This window comes from Lactuca virosa, chromosome 4, assembly GCF_052849685.1.
Source record: "Lactuca virosa cultivar CGN04683 chromosome 4, Lactuca_virosa_CGN04683_v6, whole genome shotgun sequence".
Taxonomy (NCBI): domain Eukaryota; kingdom Viridiplantae; phylum Streptophyta; class Magnoliopsida; order Asterales; family Asteraceae; genus Lactuca; species Lactuca virosa.
The window spans coordinates 338,307,754-338,320,575 of NC_136429.1; positions in this window are offsets into that span (position 1 = coordinate 338,307,754).

Consider the following 12,822-nt stretch of genomic DNA (forward strand, 5'->3'; position numbering starts at 1 on the left):
GTGCTTAGATTACTTGTTAAACCATTGAAAAACACCAAGAATCCCCAAGAACACATGGGTTTACGGCCAAGGCAATCTCCTTGGACTGTAAACACCCTTAGGTGGTGCATATGTGCCACCATTACTTCCTAGGGCTTGGATATTGCACTAGAACCTTGCATGCATGAGCTAAAGACCTTAAACCACGAAATGATAGGAGTTACCATGGGTTTACGGCCGTAAACCCACTAGGACCGTAAACCCTAGACCGTAAACTCCATGGGAGTTGGTCCTTGAGCTGTAAACCCTAATCAGGGGGCCATTATGAGCCCTAGTCCCTTCTAAAGCCTTGGAACCAAGTCTAGATCACTTCCTTGAGGAGTATAGGACCTTAAACAAACAAAAGAATCAAGCACACATGAGTTTACGGCCGTAAACTCATGGGGAAAGGACCATGGGCCGTAAACTCTAAAAGGTGGTGCAATTGTGCCACTATTACTTCCTAAGGCTTGGACTTGATCATAGGATACTTAACCTTGACTTGTAAGACCCTACAACACAAAATGGTACTAATTACCATGAGTTTACAGCCGTAAACTCATGGGTGAAGTGACCATTGGCCGTAAACTCATGTGGTGTTACCATATGGGCAGTAAACTCCAATGTGAGGCCATACTCTCTTTAGATGCAACCCTTTGGTACTCCTAACACTTGAATCAAAGTGTTATCCCTGTTTTAGGGTGTCCTTACTTGATTAATTAGTTGTTAAATGACTAATTAGATACATATATGTGTCATTACATGTTAAATAGGATCCGTGTGTGTGTACAAGTCTTCACTTGACACTTAGCATCCTATCCGGCGCTTCCATTCAAATCACTCACTGCAGGTGAGTTCATACCCCTAAATCAACCTTTGAAATGATTTAAGTGCTTTTATGGGGGGTAATACAAGTTGTAACATTCTAGCCATTTCATTAATCACATGTGCTTAATGTCTAGAACAAACAGAAAGATTTTCTATTACTTTCAAATCACTATCAAACTTATGGATTTCAAGCACTTCAAAACCCTTTATCAAATTGTTTTAGATGCTAAGATTGTTTTCAAACCTTTTTAAACTTACATTATTGTCAAACTCATATCAATACTAATATATTTATATAAGTAAGATTTGAAGGACTTAGGACTGATAGCTCACCTAATTTCATGTTCCTTGTTTGGTTGTGGACTTAGGGTATCCTGTTATTTGTCCGAATGTCGTTGAAATCTTAGTTATATATCATATATATATATATATGTATGTATATATATATATATATATATATATATATATATATATATATGTGTGTGTGTGTGTGTGTGTTGGATACAAAAGCTTTCACTTCAGTTTAGTACCTTTGTGTAACAAAGGTATACAAACAACATTACTATTTAACTATAATAGGTATAGTTAAGGGATTACTACTTACTACTACTATTACAACGACACATACAAGAGTCAGTACATTCACGAGTCACTACATAAGTACTACATTGAGAAACAGTACATACTATACACTATACAAGAGAACATACTATACACTATACAAGAGAACATACTATACACTATACAAGGGATTATACTATATACTAGTACAAAGAAAACATCACTACTCTATGACTTACTACACGAATATTTGAATACTATAAACAGAATGTGACATACTACTTCTAGATACGATGCTGCATTGTTGTATCACTTTGTAACCAGAGTCTCCTGGAGGGAGAGCGGGCATTGTGTGTATAGATCTATACGGGACAGACACTCCCACATCCCGACTGCTAGCTACAGTCCCAGCCGATAAGGCTAAGGGGTGACAGAATGTTACCTCACTACATATGACATCGGAGGGTCATCAATTATTCAGCCGTCGATCAGCATGGTTACATACGAGTTCACATTCAAACCTTTAATTAACCAATTAAGAATTAAAGGCAAAACAGACTCCCCGAGGTGTATTGTACATTTAATACTACCTGGAGTCTGCATTTTTATCACTATTAGCCAGCAGTGATACTGCTGGGGTAAAAACATTACTTTCCTCTATTACATTTATTTTGTAATCATCTTGCACGAGTGAGGTCTTAAACTATATTTTCATACTGATAGTTTCACTGGGGAAAACTCTTACATTTACAAAAGAACAAACATACAAAAAGTTGGGTCTTGGTAGAAGACTACATTTCACTAGAAAATATAGGATTTTCTAGGGAGTACAACCATTTACAAACATTTACAAACAGCTACTAACATTTTCACTATGTTGTCATAAACATTTTCATACAAGCAATGACACTAAATACTTATGAACTCACCAGCGTTATGCTGATAAACTCTTTCAAAATAACTTGTATTCTCAAGTCATCAGTAGACAGGTACCGATGAAGCTTTTGAGAAGATGGATCACATACAAGACTCATCTTTTATTTTGATCATTCTTTTGGTGTCTTACAAACTATACAGAACACGCTTGTATTAAAATTATTATATTAATGCAATGGATGTTGTTGCTTGTCTTTACTATTATGGATTGTTGTGATACTGTACATGACGTCCTCCACCCCAGAATGTTTCCACCGTTCCGGTTTTGGGGTGTGACAAATTGGTATCAGAGCATTGTTTTTAGTGAATTGAGTATATCAACCCATAAAAGATATACAAACTATAAACACAACGGGATTAAAAGACTCTGACCAAGAATATATACTTTTAAATAATAAAATATTTAACTAAGTATATATACATCTATTCATACCAAGGTCAGTATCATACTAAGTCAAAACAAAAGTATTATGATTGTTGAACAACACAATTGGGCTTAGAGACATATAGTCAAAACTCGGGGGATATAGCCTGATCAACTATATTTTCCGAGGAGTGACTAGCATGTGCCTAAGAATGATTGTGGTGTTGTAATAAGTCTAAAAATTTACCAATACCACTACAACGAGAACATTAGAACTGAACATAAACCTAAAATACTATAGGAGTATTTTGTGTACTATAATTACTTATGTGCAAACTAAAAAGGATCTTCATTAGTATGTCTATTAACTATTCTTTTCCCCATTCTCGCGTAGATAGCATGGCTGGCTTCCATCTCCCCGGTGATCCGTATTATCCCAACCAAGGCATTGGTGGATGGCTCGATGATGAGCCAGAAGAGGATCACCCAATCCCCTTGGATGATCACCTCGCAGAAGGTTTTTCGGATGGATCTGACTCCGAGCCAGAAGTCAACAACCTGCCCCAAGAGGCTCCAGTCCCAAACCTCAACCCCCAACCAGCATTTCAAGGCCCCACACCCTTGTGGGCGACAACCTTGAACCGTTGGAGCGATGAGCAGGGTCAGCCCTTACCCTTCAACGGAGACCGAAGCTTTTACAACATAAATGAGGGAGGCTCAGCTGACCGAGTCCTGCCCATCATGGTCCGCAAGATTGCTCGGAATGTAGAACAAGGTCGAGCAACCATCGACCGAGTGATGGAAGTGGATGCCAACTATGGCGTTAATACAGTCCGCATTCGACAACTTGAATAGGCTATGGAGAGAACTAGGAGGACCAATGAGGCTCTGCAGCAACAGCTAGCTGCATCCCGAGCCGAAGTCATGGAACTCCGAGTACGTCAGAGGGTGCATGAGCGACATCTTCAAGAGGTTGTACGTCAACTGGCAGATCTGAGGGTTCGTCCAAGGGACACCCGCCGCCGGTAGAAGATGTCGACTCACCTTTCTCGTTTGATTAGGGAATAGCCTTTCTTTTCTGTGCTCTATGGAGCACTTGTCTGTAAAATATTCCTAACTTTTAAAAGTACTCTAACTAGACTTCTAAACTGCCAACATTTTCCCATATGGTTTGATGTAAGACCTACTGTTAGGTCATTTTTCCCGAACTCATTTTACATCATTAATACCAGTAAAATTGGCAGTTATCTAATCTATGGGAAAGTCTTCACCTTTGTGTTTCCCAACTCTATTGTTATACCTCTATCTGATAGTTGGACTATGGTGATTTAGTCCATGAAACACTCTCATCATACTTACAATTGATTCTTACTATTATCATCAACTCTATAAACTTCCAGTAAAAGATGCTGCCTCGTCCGCGTCCGACCAGGGGCAGGCCTGCAAATCAAACTCCACCACCACCACCCCCTCTGCAGTTCGATGCGATGATGTTTCAAGCAGCGGTGACCGTAGCTGTGACCGCAGCCATGGGCCAAGTAAACTCTGGTGGTGCAAGTGGAGCTGGTACGGGCACCAACTCTAGCCATGGTGAAATCCAACCTCGTGCACGGGAGTGTACCTATAAAGATTTCATCAGCTGCAAACCGAGATACTTCAACGAAACCGGAGGGATCATTGCGTTGTCCCAATGGATCGAAAGAACAAAATCAATCTTCGAGATGTGCTCATGCCCTGAAGGAAGCAAGATAAAGTTCGCTGCTTGCACCTTCACCGAAAGGGCCTTGACATGGTGGAATGGCCATGTCAAATCACTCTCACTGGTAGCAGCTAACGCCATGGGCCGGGATACACTGAAAGACCTGATGACAAGGGAGTACTATCCGAGGGGCGAAATTCAGAAGCTCGAGGAGGAACTGTGGAACCTCAAAATGAAGGGTTCCGACATAGTGGCTTATACAGCCAGGTTCTGCGACCTGATGACTCTATGTCCAAAGCTGGTCCCCACTGAAAGCAAGAAAGTCAAGAGATACATCTGGGGTTTAGTGCCCCCATATCGATGGAATGTTCTAGCATCGAAACCTGCGACCTTTGATAGTGCCAAGGAATTGGCCCAAAGGCTCATTGATCACGAGGTTCCTTCTCCTCCAACAACAACTACAACAACTGCACCAACACCAACCAACGCGGCCGACAACAAGAAAAGGCGTTGGGACCGGAAGAAGGGCAAATCAACTCAACCCCCTTCCAAGAAACAACATAAGGTGGCTGTCCATGCTGCCACAATCCCTGTTGCCCCGGTATCAGCCAAACCATACGCAGGGACCCTACCCAAATGCACCAAGTGCACTTTCCATCATAACGGTCCCTGCCGGGAAATGCACTGCACCAATTGCGACCGGAAGGGCCATACCGCCTGGTTTTGCAGAGCACCACCCAAACCTAACACCCAGGCTCCTGGTGCAGGAGTGAGCCAGGCCTGCTACGGGTGTGGCGAGATAGGGCACTTCAAAAGAAACTGTCCGAAAGCTGGGAATGCGGGAGGAGCAGGAAGACTACTTGCTATGGGCCACAATGAAGCTGTGGAAGACCCCACAGTAGTCACGGGTACGTTCCTCCTCAATAACTCATATGCATGTGTCTTATTTGATTGTAGGGCAGAAAGGAGCTTCGTGAACCAAAAATTTAAACACTTTCTTAATCAAGCACCGCAAGCACTAAAAGAAACCTTCGTCGTAGAAATGGCTAACGAAAAGACAGAGAGTTCTAATGAGATTTACATAGGTTGTACCCTCACACTAGACAATCATTCTTTCCCAATCGACCTCATACCTGTGGCAATCAAGAGTTTCGATGTCATTGTAGGCATGGACTGGTTGAGTCTTTATCGCGCCGATATCCTGTGTTTCGAGAAAGCAGTCTGTCTAAACCTACCGAATAACGAAGCCTTGTTGATCTACGGAGACAAGCCGAGTACACACCTTCGTAGTATCTCGTGCATAAAAGCCCAAAAAAACATTCGAAAGGAATATTGTGCGTTCCTTGCTCATATAGTCGATGTGAACCAGAAAACAAAAGACCTAAAAGACCTCCCCGTAGTACGCGACTTCCCCGACGTCTTTCCAGAAGAACTACCGGGTTTACCTCCCCAACGTCAAGTCGAATTCAGGATCGACTTAATTCCAGGGGCTACCCCCGTAGCCAAATCGCCCTATCGTCTAGCACCTACAGAGATGCAAGAACTGTCCGATCAACTTAACGAACTGCTCAACAAGGGCTTTATAAGACCAAGCTTCTCACCCTGGTGAGCACCGGTCTTATTCATGAAGAAGAAAGACGGATCGTTCCGTATGTGCATCGATTACAGGGAACTCAACAAGCTTACAATCAAGAATCGTTACCCTCTATCTCGCATAGACGATTTGTTCGACCAGCTGCAAGGGGCGAGCTACTTTTCTAAGATTGATCTAAGATCCGGGTATCACCAGTTACGAGTGCTTGAGGAGGATGTCCTGCAGACAGCCTTCTGAACTCGTTATGGACACTACGAGTTCGTGGTGATGCCATTCGGATTGACCAACTCCCCCGTAGTGTTCATGGACTTAATGAATAGGGTATGCCGTCCTTACTTGGATCAGTTCTTCATCGTCTTCATCGATGACATACTTATTTACTCTCGAAGTAAGGAGGAACATAGCGATCATCTGCGACAAGTCGTAGGAACATTATGATCAGAAAATCTCTATGCGAAGTTCTCTAAATACGAATTTTGGATCCGAAGAGTCGAATTCTTAGGACTCGTGGTTAGCGAGGAAGGAATCCATGTGGACCCATCCAAAATTAAAGCTATTGAGAACTGGTCAGCACCGAAGACGCCTACCGAAATACGTCAATTTCTAGGCCTCGCTGGCTACTACCGCAAATTCATACAGAACTTCTCTCGAATTGCGAAGCCCCTCACGACATTGACCCAGAAAGACGTGGCCTTTGACTGGGAAGAGAAGCAAGAAAAAGCGTTCCAAACGCTAAAACGAGCCTTATGCACCGCGCCAATATTGTCCCTCCCCGAAGGGACAGAAGACTTCGTGGTCTATTGCGATGCGTCAAATCAAGGGCTCGGCTGTGTTCTGATGCAACGGGGTAAGGTCATCGCATATGCCTCAAGGCAGCTGAAGACACACGAGGTCAACTACACCACACACGATCTCAAATTAGGAGCAGTTGTGTTTGCCCTGAAGATCTGGAGACACTACCTGTATGGTACGAAAAGCACTATCTTTACAGACCATAAAAGCCTACAACATATATTCAACCAGAAGGAGCTCAATATGAGACAACGACGGTGGGTCGAACTACTCCATGACTATGAATGCAAAATTCGTTATCATCCGGGTAAAGCCAACGTAGTAGCAGACGCCCTAAGTCGGAAAGAATATTATGGTCGAAAAGTCAAGTCATTAACCATGACTATCCATTCGCATCTATCCGCACAAATTAAGGAGGCTCAGTTCGAAGCCTTGAAACCTGAAAACGTGGCGGGAGAATCCCTGCGAGGAATGGAGAAGAACTTAGAAGTCAGGGGTGGCGGAGCTTTATATCTCATGGACCGGATCTGGACACCGAGACACGGTGGCTTCAGAGACTTGGTCATGACCGAAGCGCACAACACTCGTTATTCCGTCCACCTAGGTTCAGATAAGATGTATCTGGATCTTAAAAAGCTATACTGGTGGCCTAATATGAAAGCAGAGATTGCTACCTTCGTGAGTAAATGCCTTACTTGCGCAAAGGTTAAGGTCGAATACCAGAAACCATCAGGTTTACTTCAACAACCAGAGATACCTGAATGGAAGTGGGAGCGGATCACTATGGACTTCATAACCAAGCTACCCAAGACAACGGGTGGGCTTGATTCCATTTGGGTCATCGTCGACAGATTGACCAAGTCCGCGCACTTCCTACCCATCAAAGAGACCGACAAGATGGAGAAGCTCACAAGAACATACATTCGGGAGATAGTACGACTGCATGGTGTCCCTATATCTATTATCTCCGATAGGCATAATAGATTCACTTCGAGGTCCTGGCAGTCACTACAAAGCTCCTTAGGAACGAGGCTGGACATGAGTACAACCTACCATCCACAGAACGACGGACAAAGTGAGAGAACTATCCAAACCTTGGAACATATGTTGCAAGCCTATGTGACCGACTTTGGGAAGGCATGGGATACCTACTTACCCCTTGTTGAATTCTCCTACAACAACAGTTATCACACGAGCATAAAGGCTGCTCCATTTGAAGCCCTCTATGGCCGAAAGTGCAGATTCCCTCTGTGCTGGGCTGAGGTGGGTGACACCCAGTTAGCTAAAGGACGAGTTCCTGACAGCACTCTCACGGGTCCGGAGATCATTCGGGAAACGACAGAGAAGATCGTTCAGATTCGTGAACGATTGAAAGCCTCTAGAGACCGACAGAAAAGCTACGCAGACAAACGGAGGAAATCTTTGGAATTCCAGGTGGGAGACCGAGTCCTTTTGAAAGTCTCACCCTGGAAGGGCTTGATACGCTTCGGAAAGCATGGAAAGCTAAATCCAAGATACATAGGGCCTTTCGAGATTCTCGCTAGAATCGGCCCCGTAGCTTACAAACTCAATCTACCCCACGAGCTTAGTAATGTACACCCTACCTTCCACGTCTCGAACTTGAAAAAGTGTCTATCCGACGAGACTCTTGTAATCCCACTCGACGAAATCGAGATCAATGAGAGCCTCAACTTCGTGAAAGAACCTATAGAGATCATGGACCGAGAGGTCAAGCGAACGAAACAAAACCGTATCCCAATCGTGAAGGTTCGCTGGAACGCCAAGCGAGGACCGGAGTTCACTTGGGAGCGCAAGGATCAAGTGAAACTTAAATATCCTCATCTTTTTACTTAGTTATTTGTAATAACTTAGTTGCTTGGACTCTAATTTCGGGACGAAATTCCCTCTAACGGGGGGATGACGTGACAACCCGAAATTTCTATTATGTACAACCATGCACTTCATTTAAAAGTCAAATTCATTTCTGCTAATTTTTAGCTCGGTTTAAAGTCTGTTTGGGTATTTTTAATATTAATTCTTCGAGAGAACAAATGAAAGGAAGTATTTTCTACGATTATTGGGGATCCAATAAAACAATCAACACCTTAATGAGGTGTTTACGGCCAAACATGAGGGGTTTGGGCCGTAAACTCCCCTTTGACCGTGAACTCATGCTTAAGGCATGAGTTTACTCCTTTCCTCCCTCATTTCTCACTTCCAAGTTCAAGAACACCCACATTCTCTCTCAAGTATCATAAGATCTTCTTCCAGATTTTCCAAAAATGTAAGTGTTTCTTCTCTTGATTTGTTGATACAACACTTCATCTAGTAGTTATACATGATTTCATCCATGAAATCTTCTCTTTTTCATAGATCTTCAAGTGTTCTTCATTTCACCAAGAACACCAAGAACACACACTAGTGTTTTTGGACCTTAAACACTCTTACAAGCTTCCTATAAGTAAGTACACCCCTCTTAACTAGTTATGTGCTTAGATTACTTGTTAAACCATTGAAAAACACCAAGAATCCCCAAGAACACATGGGTTTACGGCCAAGGCAGTCTCCTTGGACCGTAAACACCCTTAGGTGGTGCATATGTGCCACCATTACTTCCTAGGGCTTGGATATTGCACTAGAACCTTGCATGCATGAGCTAAAGACCTTAAACCACGAAATGATAGGAGTTACCATGGGTTTACGGTCGTAAACCCACTAGGACCGTAAACCCTAGACCGTAAACTCCATGGGAGTTGGTCCTTGAGCCGTAAACCCTAATCAGGGGGCCATTATGAGCCCTAGTCCCTTCTAAAGCCTTGGAACCAAGTCTAGATCACTTCCTTGAGGAGTATAGGACCTTAAACAAACAAAAGAATCAAGCACACATGAGTTTACGACCGTAAAGTCATGGGGAAAGGACCATGGGCCGTAAACTCTAAAAGGTGGTGCAATTGTGCCACTATTACTTCCTAAGGCTTGGACTTGATCATAGGATACTTAACCATGACTTGTAAGACCCTACAACACAAAATGGTACTAATTACCATGAGTTTACGGCCGTAAACTCATGGGGAAGTGACCATTGGCCGTAAACTCATGTGGTGTTACCATATGGGCAGTAAACTCCAATGTGAGGCCATACTCTCTTTAGATGCAACCCTTTGGTACTCCTAACACTTGAATCAAAGTGTTATCAATGGTTTAGGGTGTCCTTACTTGATTAATTAGTTGTTAAATGACTAATTAAATACATATATGTGTCATTACATGTTAAATAGGATCCGTGTGTGTGTACAAGTCTTCACTTGACACTTAGCATCCTATTCGGCACTTCCATCCAAATCACTCACTGCAGGTGAGTTCATACCCCTAAATCAACCTTTGAAATGATTTAAATGCTTTTATGGGGGGGGGGGGGAATACAAGTTGAAACATTCTAGCCATTTCATTAATCACATGTGCTTAATGTCTAGAACAAACAGAAAGATTTTCTATTACTTTCAAATCACTATCAAACTTATGGATTTCAAGCACTTTAAAACCCTTTATCAAACGGTTTTAGATGCTAAGATTGTTTTCAAACCTTTTTCAACTTACATTATTGTCAAACTCATATCAATACTAATATATTTATATAAGTAAGATTTGAAGGACTTAGGACTGATAGCTCACCTTATTTCCTGTTCCTTGTTTGGTTGTGGACTTAGGGTATCCTGTTATTTGTCCGAATGTCATTGAAATCTTAGTTATATATTATATATATATATATATATATATATATATATATATATATATATATATATATATATATATATATGTGTGTGTGTGTTGGATACAAAAGCTTTCACTTCAGTTAAGTACCTTTGTGTAACAAAGGTATACAAACAACATTACTATTTAACTATAATAGGTATAGTTAAGGGATTACTACTCATTACTACTATTACAACGACACATACAAGAGTCAGTACATTCACGAGTCACTACATAAGTACTACATTGAGAAACAATACATACTATACACTATACAAGAGAACACACTATACACTATACAAGAGAACATACTATACACTATACAAGGGAATATACTATGTACTAGTACAAAGAAAACATCACTACTCTATGACTTACTACACAAACATTTGAATACTATAAACAGAATGTGACATACTACTTCTAGATACGATGCTGCATTGTTGTATCACTTTGTAACCAGAGTCTCCTGGAGGGAGAGCGGGCATTGTGTGTATAGATCTATACGGGACATACACTCCCATATCCCGACTGCTAGCTACAGTCCCAGCCGATAAGGCTAAGGGGTGACAGAATGTTACCTCACTACATATGACACCGGAGGGTCATCAGTTATTCAGCCGTCGATCAGCATGGTTACATACGAGTTCACCTTCAAACCTTTAATTAACCAATTAAGAATTAAAGGCAAAACAGACTCCCTGAGGTGTATTGTACATTTAATACTACCTGGAGTCTGCATTTTTATCACTATTAGCCAGCAGTGATACTGCTGGGGTAAAAACATTACTTTCCCCTATTACATTTATTTTTTAATCATCTTGCACGAGTGAGGTCTTAAACTATATTTTCATACTGATAGTTTCACTGGGGAAAACTCTTACATTTACAAAAGAACAAACATACAAACAGTTGGGTCTTGGTAGAAGACTACATTTCACTAGAAAATATAGGATTTTCTAGGGAGTACAACCATTTACAAACAGCTACTAACATTTTCACTATGTTGTCATAAACATTTTCATATAAGCAATGACACTAAATACTTATGAACTCACCAGCATTATGCTGATAAGCTCTTTCAAAATAACTTGTATTCTCAGGTTATCAGTAGACAGGTACCGATGAAGCTTTTGAGAAGATGGAGCACATACAAGACTCATATTTTATTTTGATCATTCTTTTGGTGTCTTACAAACTATACATAACACGCTTGTATTAAAATTATTATATTAATGCAATGGATGTTGTTGCTTATCTTTACTATTATGCATTGTTGTGATACTGTACATGACGTCCTCCACCCCAGAACGTTTCCGTCGTTCCGGGTTTTGGGTGTGACACGCACCACCCGAGTGTGGTACCACACCCTCCGATGAAGGATTAATAATCCTCGAATATCATAATAAAAGGAAGCCACCTGACCCACTATGTGATGCATCTTTCGGTGCTCTTCCTTTCATAGCCTCAACCTAAGCCTCTTGGAACTGATCTAATAGTGGGGTAATCATTGTCATCCTCAAACAGACATCCCTGATCGGGGCAGAAACCGCCTTGCTGCTGATAGCATCGGCCACAACGTTGGCCTTCCCTGGGTGATAAAGAATCTCACAATCGTAATCCTTTACCACGTCCATGTTGGGTTTTATGTACTCTGACATTCCTATGGTGCACATACAACCCTAATACTTTAGATCTAAGTTTTCTCTAATTATACATGCAATAAACATTTTCCAAAGCATGAAGCCTAAACTTGCATGCAAGGTGATATTTGAATCATAAAAAACTAGTTAGAATATTACCTTGTGTAGTAGCTTGAATAACTTGGCCTCAAGAAAGCTTAGCACCCCAAGTGTGATGCCTCAAATGGAATCACAAAACACCAAGAACAATTAGGATGAATATGGAGAGGTTATGGAGACTCTAAAATCGGTTTTTACTCTTCAAAATACAAGTGGTAACCGATTTTGGACTTAGAGATACATACATACATATATATATATATATATATATATATATATATATATATATATATATATATATATATATATATATATATCTATGTGTGTGTGTAGAATTCCAAGGGTCATGTGTAACCCTAATCCATACCCATAAGCTTACGATCCACCCATTTGATTTGGATAACCACTTCATGGACTAACCCATAAGCCCATCACAAATCAATCATGGATCATTAGCCCAATCCATATGTATCAATTTAATTAGTCTCTTTTGATCACTAAATTAATTCTAAATTAATTCTTGATCAATACTAAT